The sequence below is a fragment of the Corvus brachyrhynchos genome, unplaced genomic scaffold (assembly GCF_000691975.1).
Source record: "Corvus brachyrhynchos isolate BGI_N302 unplaced genomic scaffold, ASM69197v1 scaffold28, whole genome shotgun sequence".
Taxonomy (NCBI): Eukaryota; Metazoa; Chordata; class Aves; order Passeriformes; family Corvidae; genus Corvus; species Corvus brachyrhynchos.
The window spans coordinates 10,144,146-10,155,965 of record NW_008246058.1 but is presented as its reverse complement, the minus strand read 5'-3'; positions in this window follow the sequence as shown (position 1 = coordinate 10,155,965).

Sequence of the window (11,820 nt, the reverse complement as noted above, 5' to 3'; positions counted from 1 at the left end):
AACTGTGTTGGTGTTTCTGTACTAGACCTTTTAGGAACTAGATTCCCAGCAATGTTTCCAAGCTTCAATTCTGATCAAACAGACTTGTTTTACTTTAATAGATAAACATTTAATTGGTAGGCAATACTTGCCAAAATCTAGTTTATTACGGTTGAATGCCTCTACTCAGGATTGCTTTTGGGGAATGAAGGCAGGGCAGGACATAGGTTGTAGGAAATGTTGTGGCTTTTAGGAGTTTTGATATTATTTAACTTGGGCAGTAAAATGCAAATCAGTCTACAAGGGAAATATAATTCATGTGAAACAATGCCCAGCTCTCTTGGAAGTTATAGGGAGACTTCTCAGGGACTGAAATGGAGTTGGATGCGCTGCACCTGCTCTGAAGATATTGTTAACGAAGTCATTGCTAAAGAACATACAGACTGTGGCACTGATCCGGTGCTGGTTTTGTGCTCTGAAGTTGCTGTGAAATAGTAAAAACTGCAGGTTTTTCCTAACATTTTACTCAGGTCACACATTTTGGAGAAATATATTTAGTGAATGTCATTGGGCACTTAGTATATATTTTTCTCTAGAGGATTTGGGGGCTTTGTTCTAAGGCTGCTTTTAATTATGCTGTATGCTTTATTACAGTATTTTAAATTTCCATTTTTCTACCTAAAATTTAGAATGTTTTCAGGACATTTTTCTATTTTTGGAGAAATTCCCAGTTTTCCAATTTCAGTTGCAATGTACAAGGGATACGCATCTTGTTTAATTCATCACATTTTTCCTTCAGGTGTGTATAGGAGAAACTAGAAAGAGGATTATTCCTTGCTGGAGCTTTAAACTGACCGCCCATTGTGGAACCTTTTGAGGTGGGCTTCGCTGGCTTTAGAGAATTTAAAATAGTGGAAATAGTGATATACTAAGATAGGAGGATTGTTAAAACTTAGAGCTACCTCCTTTTGCCTCCTATGAGCATGATCTGGTAAAACCTTAGTTAAACTGCCCAGATGGACAGTTATTCTTGCCTGCAACGGCCATTATGTCACATGTAGTAATTTCTGAGATCACGTGCAAGTCAGTTTTTAACCTGGCTCACTGAAGAAGTAAAGTTTTTGCTGTCATGGCACAGGTGCCCCTTTGTAACCTGCAGGTCAAATCAGTTTAAAAGTAGGGTAGAGATACTAGAAGGGAAAATCTTCTGCAGTAATTCCAGGGACTGAAGACAATCCCTGAACCTATTTTTTCATCTGCCAGAGAATGAGAGACTTGATTTTTAGCAGAATCTCCTGGCAGCCAAGTAGAGCTACACTTACATCAGATCATCAGACATGTAACTAGTGGCAAAAATGTAGAGCAATATGTCTCTTGTCCAACAGAAAATAAAGACAAGTAGATAGGGAGGACTTGAAGATACGATTGCAAAATGTGTGTGTGTTGAGGGGCAGGAGGGGCTGTTGGTTTTCAACCCTGAGACACAAAGACAAAATCAGCTTTTTCTTTTCAAGAAATATTTGATTGCAGCTAATCAAGTGCAACAAACCTTAAACACTTATTAATAATTGCTATCAAATGTATCTACAATTGAAAATGCACCCCTCTACTCAGCCGTAGTGAGGCTGCATCTGGAGTATTGTGTCCAGTTCTGGGCTCCTCATTACAGGATTGACATGGAGCTCCTGGAGCTGGTCCAGCTGAGGGCTACAAAGATGATTTAGAATTGGGAGCTCTTACGAGCAAAGGCTTAGGTACAGGAGCCTATTCAGCCTTGAGAAGAGGTGACTGAGAGGGGACATCATAAATGTCTACAAGTATCTGAAGGGAGGGTGTCTGAGGATAGATCCAGGCTCTCTTCTCAGTGCAGCCAGGAAGTAGGACAAGAGGCAATGGGCAGAAACTGATGAGGGGCAGGAGGGGCTGTTGGTTTTCAACCCTGAGACACAAAGACAAAATCAGCTTTTTCTTTTCAAGAAATATTTGATTGCAGCTAATCAAGTGCAACAAACCTTAAACACTTATTAATAATTGCTATCAAATGTATCTACAATTGAAAATGCACCCCTCTACTCAGCCGTAGTGAGGCTGCATCTGGAGTATTGTGTCCAGTTCTGGGCTCCTCATTACAGGATTGACATGGAGCTCCTGGAGCTGGTCCAGCTGAGGGCTACAAAGATGATTTAGAATTGGGAGCTCTTACGAGCAAAGGCTTAGGTACAGGAGCCTATTCAGCCTTGAGAAGAGGTGACTGAGAGGGGACATCATAAATGTCTACAAGTATCTGAAGGGAGGGTGTCTGAGGATAGATCCAGGCTCTCTTCTCAGTGCAGCCAGGAAGTAGGACAAGAGGCAATGGGCAGAAACTGATGCACAGGAAGTTCCACCTGAATGTGAGGAAAAACTTCTTTACTGTGCAGGTGACCACACACTGAAAGAGATTGCCCTCTCTCCTACAGAGGGGTTATGGAGTCTCCCTGAAGAACCATCTGGACATAATCCTATGCAATGTGCTCTTAGATGACCCTGCTCGAGCAGAGAGCTTGCACCAGATGACCCACTGGGTTCCCTTCTAACCTTACCCATTCTATGAATATATATAGCCACACAAGGTAAAGAAATTTAACATCCAAGAACATAGCACTGTTGGACAATTATGGTCAGTTTTGTGGACTTCTGTGCTGAGTTTCGGTCATCCTAAATTTATCTGAAATTATCAAAAAATCGAAATAGTAGAACTTTAAAATGTTGAAAATCCTCTGGGAAAAATACATCCTCTAAAAAGACAAGACACATCCATATGTTTGATGAAGCTTAAAATACCTTACTTGATCTTTCTGGAAACCAGCCTGTAATCAGTCTGCAACAAGACCTTTCTATGTATCAGACTTTAGGAACTGCTGAACTCATGAGAAATATGAAAGTAGAAGTGAACTTGTTCATACTTCTTTTCCCATAGTGGTGAAGTAATTATCTAATACATGACTGAGGGGAAAGGTATGGGAAGTGCTGCTTGAAATCATGACCTCAAGGGCCTTGCTCTTTTGGGTTTAGGTCAAGACTATCGCAAAGATGGTGTTTTCTATTCCCTTAAAAGGATGTCTGTGTTGCTAACTCAAGCCCTTGGAGGCATGATTAGTTACTCAGAGGACAATGCTTGTCCTCCGATTTGCAAAATTTGTGTAAAAATCACAGCTGTTACTACAAATAAAATGAAAATGTACTCAGTAGCTGTAAACTGAGCTTGGACAAAAACTGTCTGGCTCTAGCTCTTGCTGGAAGTTAAAATTTCTTTTCATCTATGTGTTGCTCTATTTCTTTTCATTTATGTTGTTCATCTATGTCCTGCCTAAGGATAAAAGGTTATAGATTTTGAAATGTTGGACTGTTTATGTAGGTACAATATTTAATGATATCCCTTCATGAAAATGTTTGAGCTAATTTACATAAATATTGACATAAATATTGACATAAATATCGACACAAATGGAAGCAATATCTGTTTTTCATAGAAGAGCCAATAGCCTGGCTGCCTGCTTGAGAACAGAAACTCACATGAAACCACCCAAATCAGAACATTTTGCAGATAGTGGGGTTCCAGAGTTTACAATACACCTTAGTTGGCAGACTATAAAACACCAATAGGATGTCTTACAAGGTGTCTTCACATTTGCATGCGTGTTAGCAGCTATTCTGTCCCTTCATTAATCAGTGTACTTCTAAGCCTTGTGAACAGAACTGTAATTAAATACTGTTTGGGCAACTCCTAAAACTGCAGGCTTAGAAGTAAGGGATGATTCAACAGGCTACCTTATAAACAAGTCACCTCAGTTCACTAAAATAAAATTCACTTTTCCAGGTTTTAATCCTCAAAGTAGCTTGGAATACAATTCAGTGTATTTGTATTTTGGTTTCACTGCTCATAGCTCATATATCATCCTATTTACATTAGTTATGCTAAAATGAAAAGAGAGTTGTAGGATCTGGATCAAGATATTATCTGCCTCATTAATTGTAATGGAGCTACTCACTGAACTAGTGTGAACAAGACAGATTAATGCACATTTAAATCCATGTGTAATAGTTTTCATTGACAAAGAAATTTTACAAAGGAAAGTCCTGTTTGTGCAGATCTTTGTTGCAAACAAGGAATAGTTAAGTTCAGGATATGTTAATTAAGGGTTAAAACGATCCTGATGTATTTCAAGTCGTGTAAAAAAAGGAATTGTCTTGTAATTTGAGAGAAGGGAGTGCAAAAGGAAATTAATACAGGAAATATTTTTTTTTGCCCTGATCATGCTGGAAGTATAATTCTGTGACCATATTTTTTTCATCATTTGATTGATTGATCAACTTTTCCTTTAATGTTCCTTAGATTTGATTTTGCCACTGAAAGCAAACATTAAATACAAATGCAATGTGACAAATACGGATTGATTATAACAATCCAAACTGTTGATTTAGAAATTCACTGTTCTTGTAGAACAACAAAAATATTTTGTATAGGAAGTACTTGCCAGTGTTGCAGAAACCCTTCCACGGTTCAGAGGCAGTGCAGTAGATCTAGATTGATGAGCATTAGGGAGATGAGCATCTTGTCTCCTAGAGAATTCCAGCCGTTTAGCATTAGGCTTAGAGCAGGTATCTTACAGACCTAACCTGAAGCATAATAGTAGAAAGAAGCATCTTGCAGATTTATTTTTCCTCTAGTTTTGAAAGCCCTTTGTCTTTACTTGTCACACGTGTTCGGAGGTGGTATATTTCTTCTTTTCAGGCTAATATATATCCTGGAATAGACTAATCTTTTCCAAAGCTGAATTCAAACCTGCCCTCTCCTCAGTGGTTGTAGGAAAGTGACTTTGAATTTAGGGCAAATTGCAAAATATCTCTTACGTGCTTGAAGTACAATGTAGGTACAACTTACCCGTGGAAATATGGGAGAGCAGTCAGATCAGGTTTCATCTTGCCCATTCCTTCCATGTTTTAAGTGTTCTAATCACCTTGGCCATTAGTAAGGTTGTTGGCACCATCATCGTGGTGGGTTTTAGCAACAAGAGAACACCAAATGACTGAATTTCAATGAAGCCTCGGGACCTAAGCTTGGGAAGTAGTGGCCATCTCTGAAACCCTGTTTAATGTGTCACAGCATTCTGAGTTTGACACCATAAGCCTAACTTCTTTCAAAAAAGAGAGATTTTTAGACATGCCTTTTCTGATAATACCATTGAGCAAGGAGGAGAAAAATTTCACTGCAGATGTTCACTACAGCAAGTTTCGCTGTAGCTTAGGTTATTTTTTCAGTAGGACAAAAAGTCAAGTCACTGATCAGATGCCCCCATTGACTAATCTGTCAGATCTTTCTGCATCATAATCAGAATTTTGCCTTTAAACTGGAGCAAGTAGTTCTTAGGAACATAGTTTTAGAATTATTCATGTCACAGAATGGTAACTGTCAGTAATTAGTAGGCTGAGTAATTTAATTCAGTGATGTACAGAGAATGCATGTAAAAATTGTTTTAACATAACTGAGTAACTGAAGACATGCAGGATATGTGGCTGAAATGGCAGCTTTTAATAATGTTTGCAAGTAAAATTGACTCATTTTTCTCTCTGTTTTCATTTAGATTTCATTTTACATTGTATTGTTAAACGGAGGCATCAATAATCATTCCGGTTTTTCTACTATCATCCACCTGTCCCCTGTGGCTTGGTACTGCAGATCTTGATTATTTTGAATGTTCCTTGTGTCAGTACATCCATGCAGGACTGTAACTGGAAAGAGAAAAATCTGTGATGCTGCTGTGAGTTGTTCCTAAGGGAAGAGTTGCAAAACCAAGCAACTCTGGGGTCTTAGGCTGCAAGTCCCACAATGCAGTCTGCCAAATGTGCATAGCAGAATTTGAAGCTTTGGTGAATTTTCATCATCTGCACTGAAAAAAGAAATCTTTTTAGTGGTCCTGTAGGCAGTATGGATGGGAAGATTCATTACAATGTACTGTAACTAAGCCTCCGTATTCCCTAAACTTTTCTTTACGTGGATAGTTAAACATTGTTGTCAGAAGTCTGGCATGGTTCATGAGCAGGATTCCTTCTGTCATCCATTCATCAGTTGATAGCTCTTATGAGGGGCTGCCAGGAGAGAAGGAGATCACTTGCTGTCTGTACAAAAGCACATTGGCCCTGGTGCCTGGCCCATGCAGGCAGACACGGGAGAAGTGTGCCTCTACATGAGGCTCGGGTGGAGCCTTTCTGTCGTCTTCTCAATGACAATTCCTGTGTTTTCACACAGCACTCTGTCAAGATTTAAAATCAAACCAACTTTTTGGCATTCAGAGCTTGCTCAACCCAGAAAGATATGGCTCCAATAACTTGTGAAGTCTCTTTTAAACTGCTGGTGAAACCTTGATGTGTTCCCATCAATGGGAAGGTTTGAAGGCTGGAGGTTACCACTGACTTGACCAGGATTAGACTTTTGCCTTGTGGATCTGTGCTTGGCTTATAATTAAGTTTCCAATTCTTTTTAAAATTGCTAGAAATGTGTGGTTACCATTGACTTTCTGTAGGACCTCAATAGGATGTTCACATTTCAAAAGACAAATTTTTTTATCTGCTAAATTCTGATAAGAATTTAAGAGAAATTTTAGACTTTCAATTTGACCTTTTACCTACTCCGTTAATTTAAGGAAAGCAATAGTACCTGTCCTACCTGTAGCTACTACTAAGGTGAGCACATAGAAACCCCATATCCTTGCACTGCAATCTAGCAATTTGCTCAAAGTGCAAATGTTCTTACTTGCTTACCAGTGAGCTGTCATCTGGGATTTCCTTTATTTTGCTGTATTATTCCCTGCTTTCTCTTTTTGCTCTTGCTGTTGATTAAAAAGCTCAGTATAAAAATAAAACAGTGAAAATCAGAACTCATGTGTGAATATGACATTCAAGAGCTTTTTTTTGCCTTTCTTTTTAATAACAGGTAATATTTGCTGAATGTAAGCAGTATGTATGGCTTTGTGGGTGTGCATACCAGTGCATATTTCTGAGTCTTTCTGCAATAAATACATGATCATACTTTAGCTTTTTTGATCCCAGAATCTTAACACCACCTTCCAGCCAGTGACCCTGTAATGAATGTTGCATTTACATTACCAAATCTCATCACCATATGTCCGTGAGTGCCGTGGGGCTCAGATCAGTTGAAGACTGCTGTAGTTAGGTCTGTGAAATAAAATAAAACTCCTATTCTTAGGTAAGGTATTTCTGCAAAGATGATGCTTAGCAATTCGAATGCCAAGGAGAAACTAATTTGAACTGGGATAAGGAAAATAGTTTGTTAAATACTGACAGGAAGACTAAGTAAACTGCCTGAGGTTTATTTTGTAAATGTACATACAACAAACAGAGGAAGATGTACAAGTAAAGAGATTGTTACTAAACTCCCAGGGTTCTTTTTTTTTTCCATAAAGCTATCCATGTGCTTTGAGGAGATAGTTAAGATTGTTTTTCCTCAGAGTGATTAATGACAAAGGACATAGAACCAGACACCCAGGCTGACTTTGAGGATGAGTCATTCAGACACAAATACCAAGTAAGTCCAATAATTTTCATTGTACTTCTCTGAAAAGATGATTTAGTATATAGTCCAACTGACAGATTTTTGGTCTAGCATATATAGTGTAATTTTTATTGCCTTATGGGTTTTGCTTCTGATATAGAGATATTTTTTCATATCTTAAGAAGACTTAGTAAAGGAGATTTAAATTTAAAAACAGTTTCATACCTTTATAAATTTCTGTGCTATATATGCATATATATTTGCTCACCTGAAGAGAGATATAACAAAGACCAATTTTTGTATATAGTTTAGCAATTCTACTGAAAATACTTAATTATTCAGTGTAAAAAATGCTTTTACTACAGGGTAATTTATTATATATTCACAGACATTTTGACAAATTAAGTTTGAAAGGTTTCAGAGGATGACTGATCATCTTGGAAGATTCTTGATAATCAAAGAGGAATATCAGCATGAACTTTTTCCTTGATTCACAGCCTACTTTCAATGTGCCCCTTTTATTTTAAACTCTATAAGGAAAGAAATTACTTGATTCTAGTTCTCTTTTGTTCCTCCATCCATTCATGTGCTTGTCTAACATTCCTCTAATAATTTCTGAACTGGCATCCAATTTTAACCAAAATTTGACTGAGGATTAGAGGTCCCAAAACTATTAAGGTCTTACACACTTCATGAAAATTGATACTAAAGGAGAGAGACTCAAGTCAGTGCCCCACTGAGCAAAGCTCACTCACAGCTTGCCACAGGGAATCTGCTTAACTGATTGCAAGTTCATGCTGGTGAAGTTAGACAAATGTACATATACTGGCTACATCAAGCCCTAATTTTGTAGTGAAAAACAGTATTGGGTTTTAAAGATTTTGTAACAAAAGTTTTTCTTTTGCTTTTTGCATTTGTCCCTCCCTTGACTTTTCATCTTGGTAACTGAATTTTTGCTTCTTCAGCAAGAAGCTGCAAACACATTTTTAAAACTGCACTTGAATCAATAATCTACTGAATTTCAGATGCTTTCAAAGTAGCAGCCTGTATGTCAAGCTCACAATTCACGTGTTACTAGCAGCTCGTATTCTGTGAGTCATTACAAGGAATCCTGAGAAGTTATGGCTTGGTTCACTTCCATTTTAGATTGATCATTAAAATTTTTTTTTGGATGAATGATATGATTTGTTTCAGAGAGATTAATGAAATCCCTTCTGGTAATGTGATAGAGTAATTAAGGTTTGTTACTAGGATAAAATGTGTTGCTTTAAATATTTTCAACATAATTTCCTTTCTTTCCAAAAACACTTTTATTTTCACAGCATCTGCTGCTTTTAATCTGTAAAAGTGCATGGCAGTGTAGTTTGGAGTACATCCTTACTGAGGCTGAAGTTGCACTCATTTAGGATTAAAATTTTATTGTTAATTATAATGGTTTTAATTTAGATTAGTTCTCAATGGAAATACAGACATAAATATTTGAATAAATCTCTTTACTAAACCACTTATTCTGGCGAAGTTGAAATATCTAACAGGTCACCCAAAAGGCACCAGTTGAACATGATGGGTGCAAGCTTCCTGTGTGCCATGGGAATGCAGTATTTCTCACCCTGTGTTCACAGGCTTCCAGGCTGGTACTCCGGTAGCACAGGTGAAAATTTATAGTCACCTGGCACCAGAATCACTGCCCTGCCATCTTGCTTGGCTTGCTAGACTTTGACCTATCACCACTCCATAGGAGACCTCTATAGGAGTTCCTCTTTATAGTCTCTCAGGTCAAGGGGCTACAGAAATAGTCCATTGACAATCATCTCTCTTGCTTTTCTGGAAGTGACTGCGCTGTCTGTTCTTTGCACTGGTGCACTTGGTGATATAACCACCAACACATCCCAGATCCAAGAAGGCCATAGTCTATCAAGCTCTCCTCAGTTAACTTCTCAGGTATCCAAGAGTTTCCTGTCAAGAAACTTAAATTCACCCAGTACATTCATGCTCTTAAATGTGTCTGCTGAAGACTGTGATGCCTGGCCCATAGACCATCTGGTGCAGGATAGTAACATCCATGTTTTACAGGGCTACTGTCCTCTGAAACAGACTGGTCATGTCCATAGTGTATGAGTTTTCTGATCTTCACAGTATGGCCTTACAAGTTGCTATTTTTATGTGTTTTTCCAATCAAAGTGTAACATGTGGGTTGTGTTCCAGTCTTCTAGACTGGAGATTTTTTCATTATATGAATCTTAAGGTGTGTGCTGCAGGCTCTGAGGTATGACAGAAAGGAATGTGAGTTTATTTGCAATAGTGCTGGAGGACTACACTGAGCAGGACCCACAGAGTGCAGGTTGGTCCATGCTGTCTTTTGGGAAGAGTTGCTAGTAAACTATCCACAGCACTGCCCTTGTGCTTTGATGTGAACAGAGCTAGCTAATTTCCTTCAAAGGAAAACTGGAGAGTGAGGTAGTAATGTGACCTCTACCTGGGAGACTGTCAAGGAGCTAAGCACAATGTGGCATGTCCACTGAGGTCCTGGTGTGGTGTAGTTCATCTGCTGAAAGATATGATGTCATACTGGGGTATTGCAGGATACAAACCAGAATACCGAGCTCCTACAGCAGTTTCCTGGAGTCGTAAGTGCTTCCAATGTAAATCAACACGTTTCACCAGGTTTGGAAATTATGACGTTTGCTGTTTTCATGGCCTTGATCATGAGTCTACCCACAAGGAAAATAAGGCTTAGGGCAGCACAAGAAACCTAAAGAACATTTTCCTTAGGTTGATATAACTTTTTAATAATATTACTTTGCTTTATAATCATCACTTTGGGTTATTTTCACACTTTTTCCAATTTTGTAATTTGTAATACTGTATGGAACTGACTTCAGTATTGGTTTAAAATAAAACTCAGTTCATGTTTCTCACCACTGTTGAATGAAACTATTGTTTTGGATGGTAAAAATAGGATTCATTTAGTATTTGGATGCCTTTGGATACTGAAACATTTTTGATCATCTCCAAGCGCAGGACTCATGACTAAGCATCATACCAGGGTCTGAGTCATAAAGGGCTATAAGTAATGTCTGAATTCATATGCACTTCCTTGGAAGCATTTCCAAAATTATGTCTTGAAGCTTTCTCAGCTGTATATGTATTAATCTGTCCTTGCCATGGGAGTCGTGAGAACTGGGTGCATTTTCTAGGGCTTATTCTTTAATTTGAGAAGAATACAGGAAGCATAGTTTATGAGCTCAAGTTATCTTTCCTCTCCTTGACAGTGTGTGCCAATGTTGATATTTCAGTGCAAATAAGGAGTGTGCTTGGAAATGACAGCCCTGATTGTCCCTACTGACTGTGCTTTGCTTCTCGTTGTGGGATGGTTTTGGCACATATGTGCTGGATGCCTTTGGATGAAACTAAATTGGAGTATAGACTCCCAGAGCACATCTAATGAACTCCAGCCACAATAAGGCATTTAGTCTATGGGGCCAATCTAGAGTTAGTCTAGAAGTCTCAAAAACAACCCCCAAGATAAAAGCAAGAAAAAAATCCTTTAAACGTGAGTACTGTGGATTTCAAGTCTTCCACACTGATTGTTCTGCTCTACCAATGCTGTCCTCTTGGTCTTCTGTGGATGTGTAAACCACAGCACCCAATGCAGATGTTACATACTTTTGGAGAAGAGAATGTCTTGGAGTTATGAGAACAGCTTCCTGATTCTTACAGAGCAAGAATGTATGGGCACTATACTATCTTGTGTTTAGTATCTGGTTAACCACTGCAGCACTGAGCCTTGTCTAGACACATACTTGTATGTTGCCCTTCATAACTAATTAAAATCCTCCTAAATGAAAGCCTCTTTGTGTAGGGGGAGGGTGGGAAAAGCAGACCGGTTTTCAGATGTGTATTAGTTTGTTTTTACATTGATTTTACCTCTGCTTCAGAGGAGTTATTCTAGACCTACACGGTTTTAAACAATGGAAAAATTAATGGCCATGACTTGCTGTCCCTATTTTATTTATGTGCCCAAAAGTACCTTGGAGGTTACTCAAATAAATGCACTCCATTCCAGTTACTTGACTGTCTGATGGCTTAATCATGCAAATAAATGTGAGGATGATATTTATTTGACTGTCCATCATGTGGTTTCTTTGACTGTATGGTAAAGCATACTTTCTTTTTCCCCAAAGAAAAAATGAAATTAAATGCATAAAAACCCACCCCATGTTGTAATGCAACAATTCAGATTTTAAACACACATAAGTCAGGACATTCAGAGTTATGACTCCCTAGAG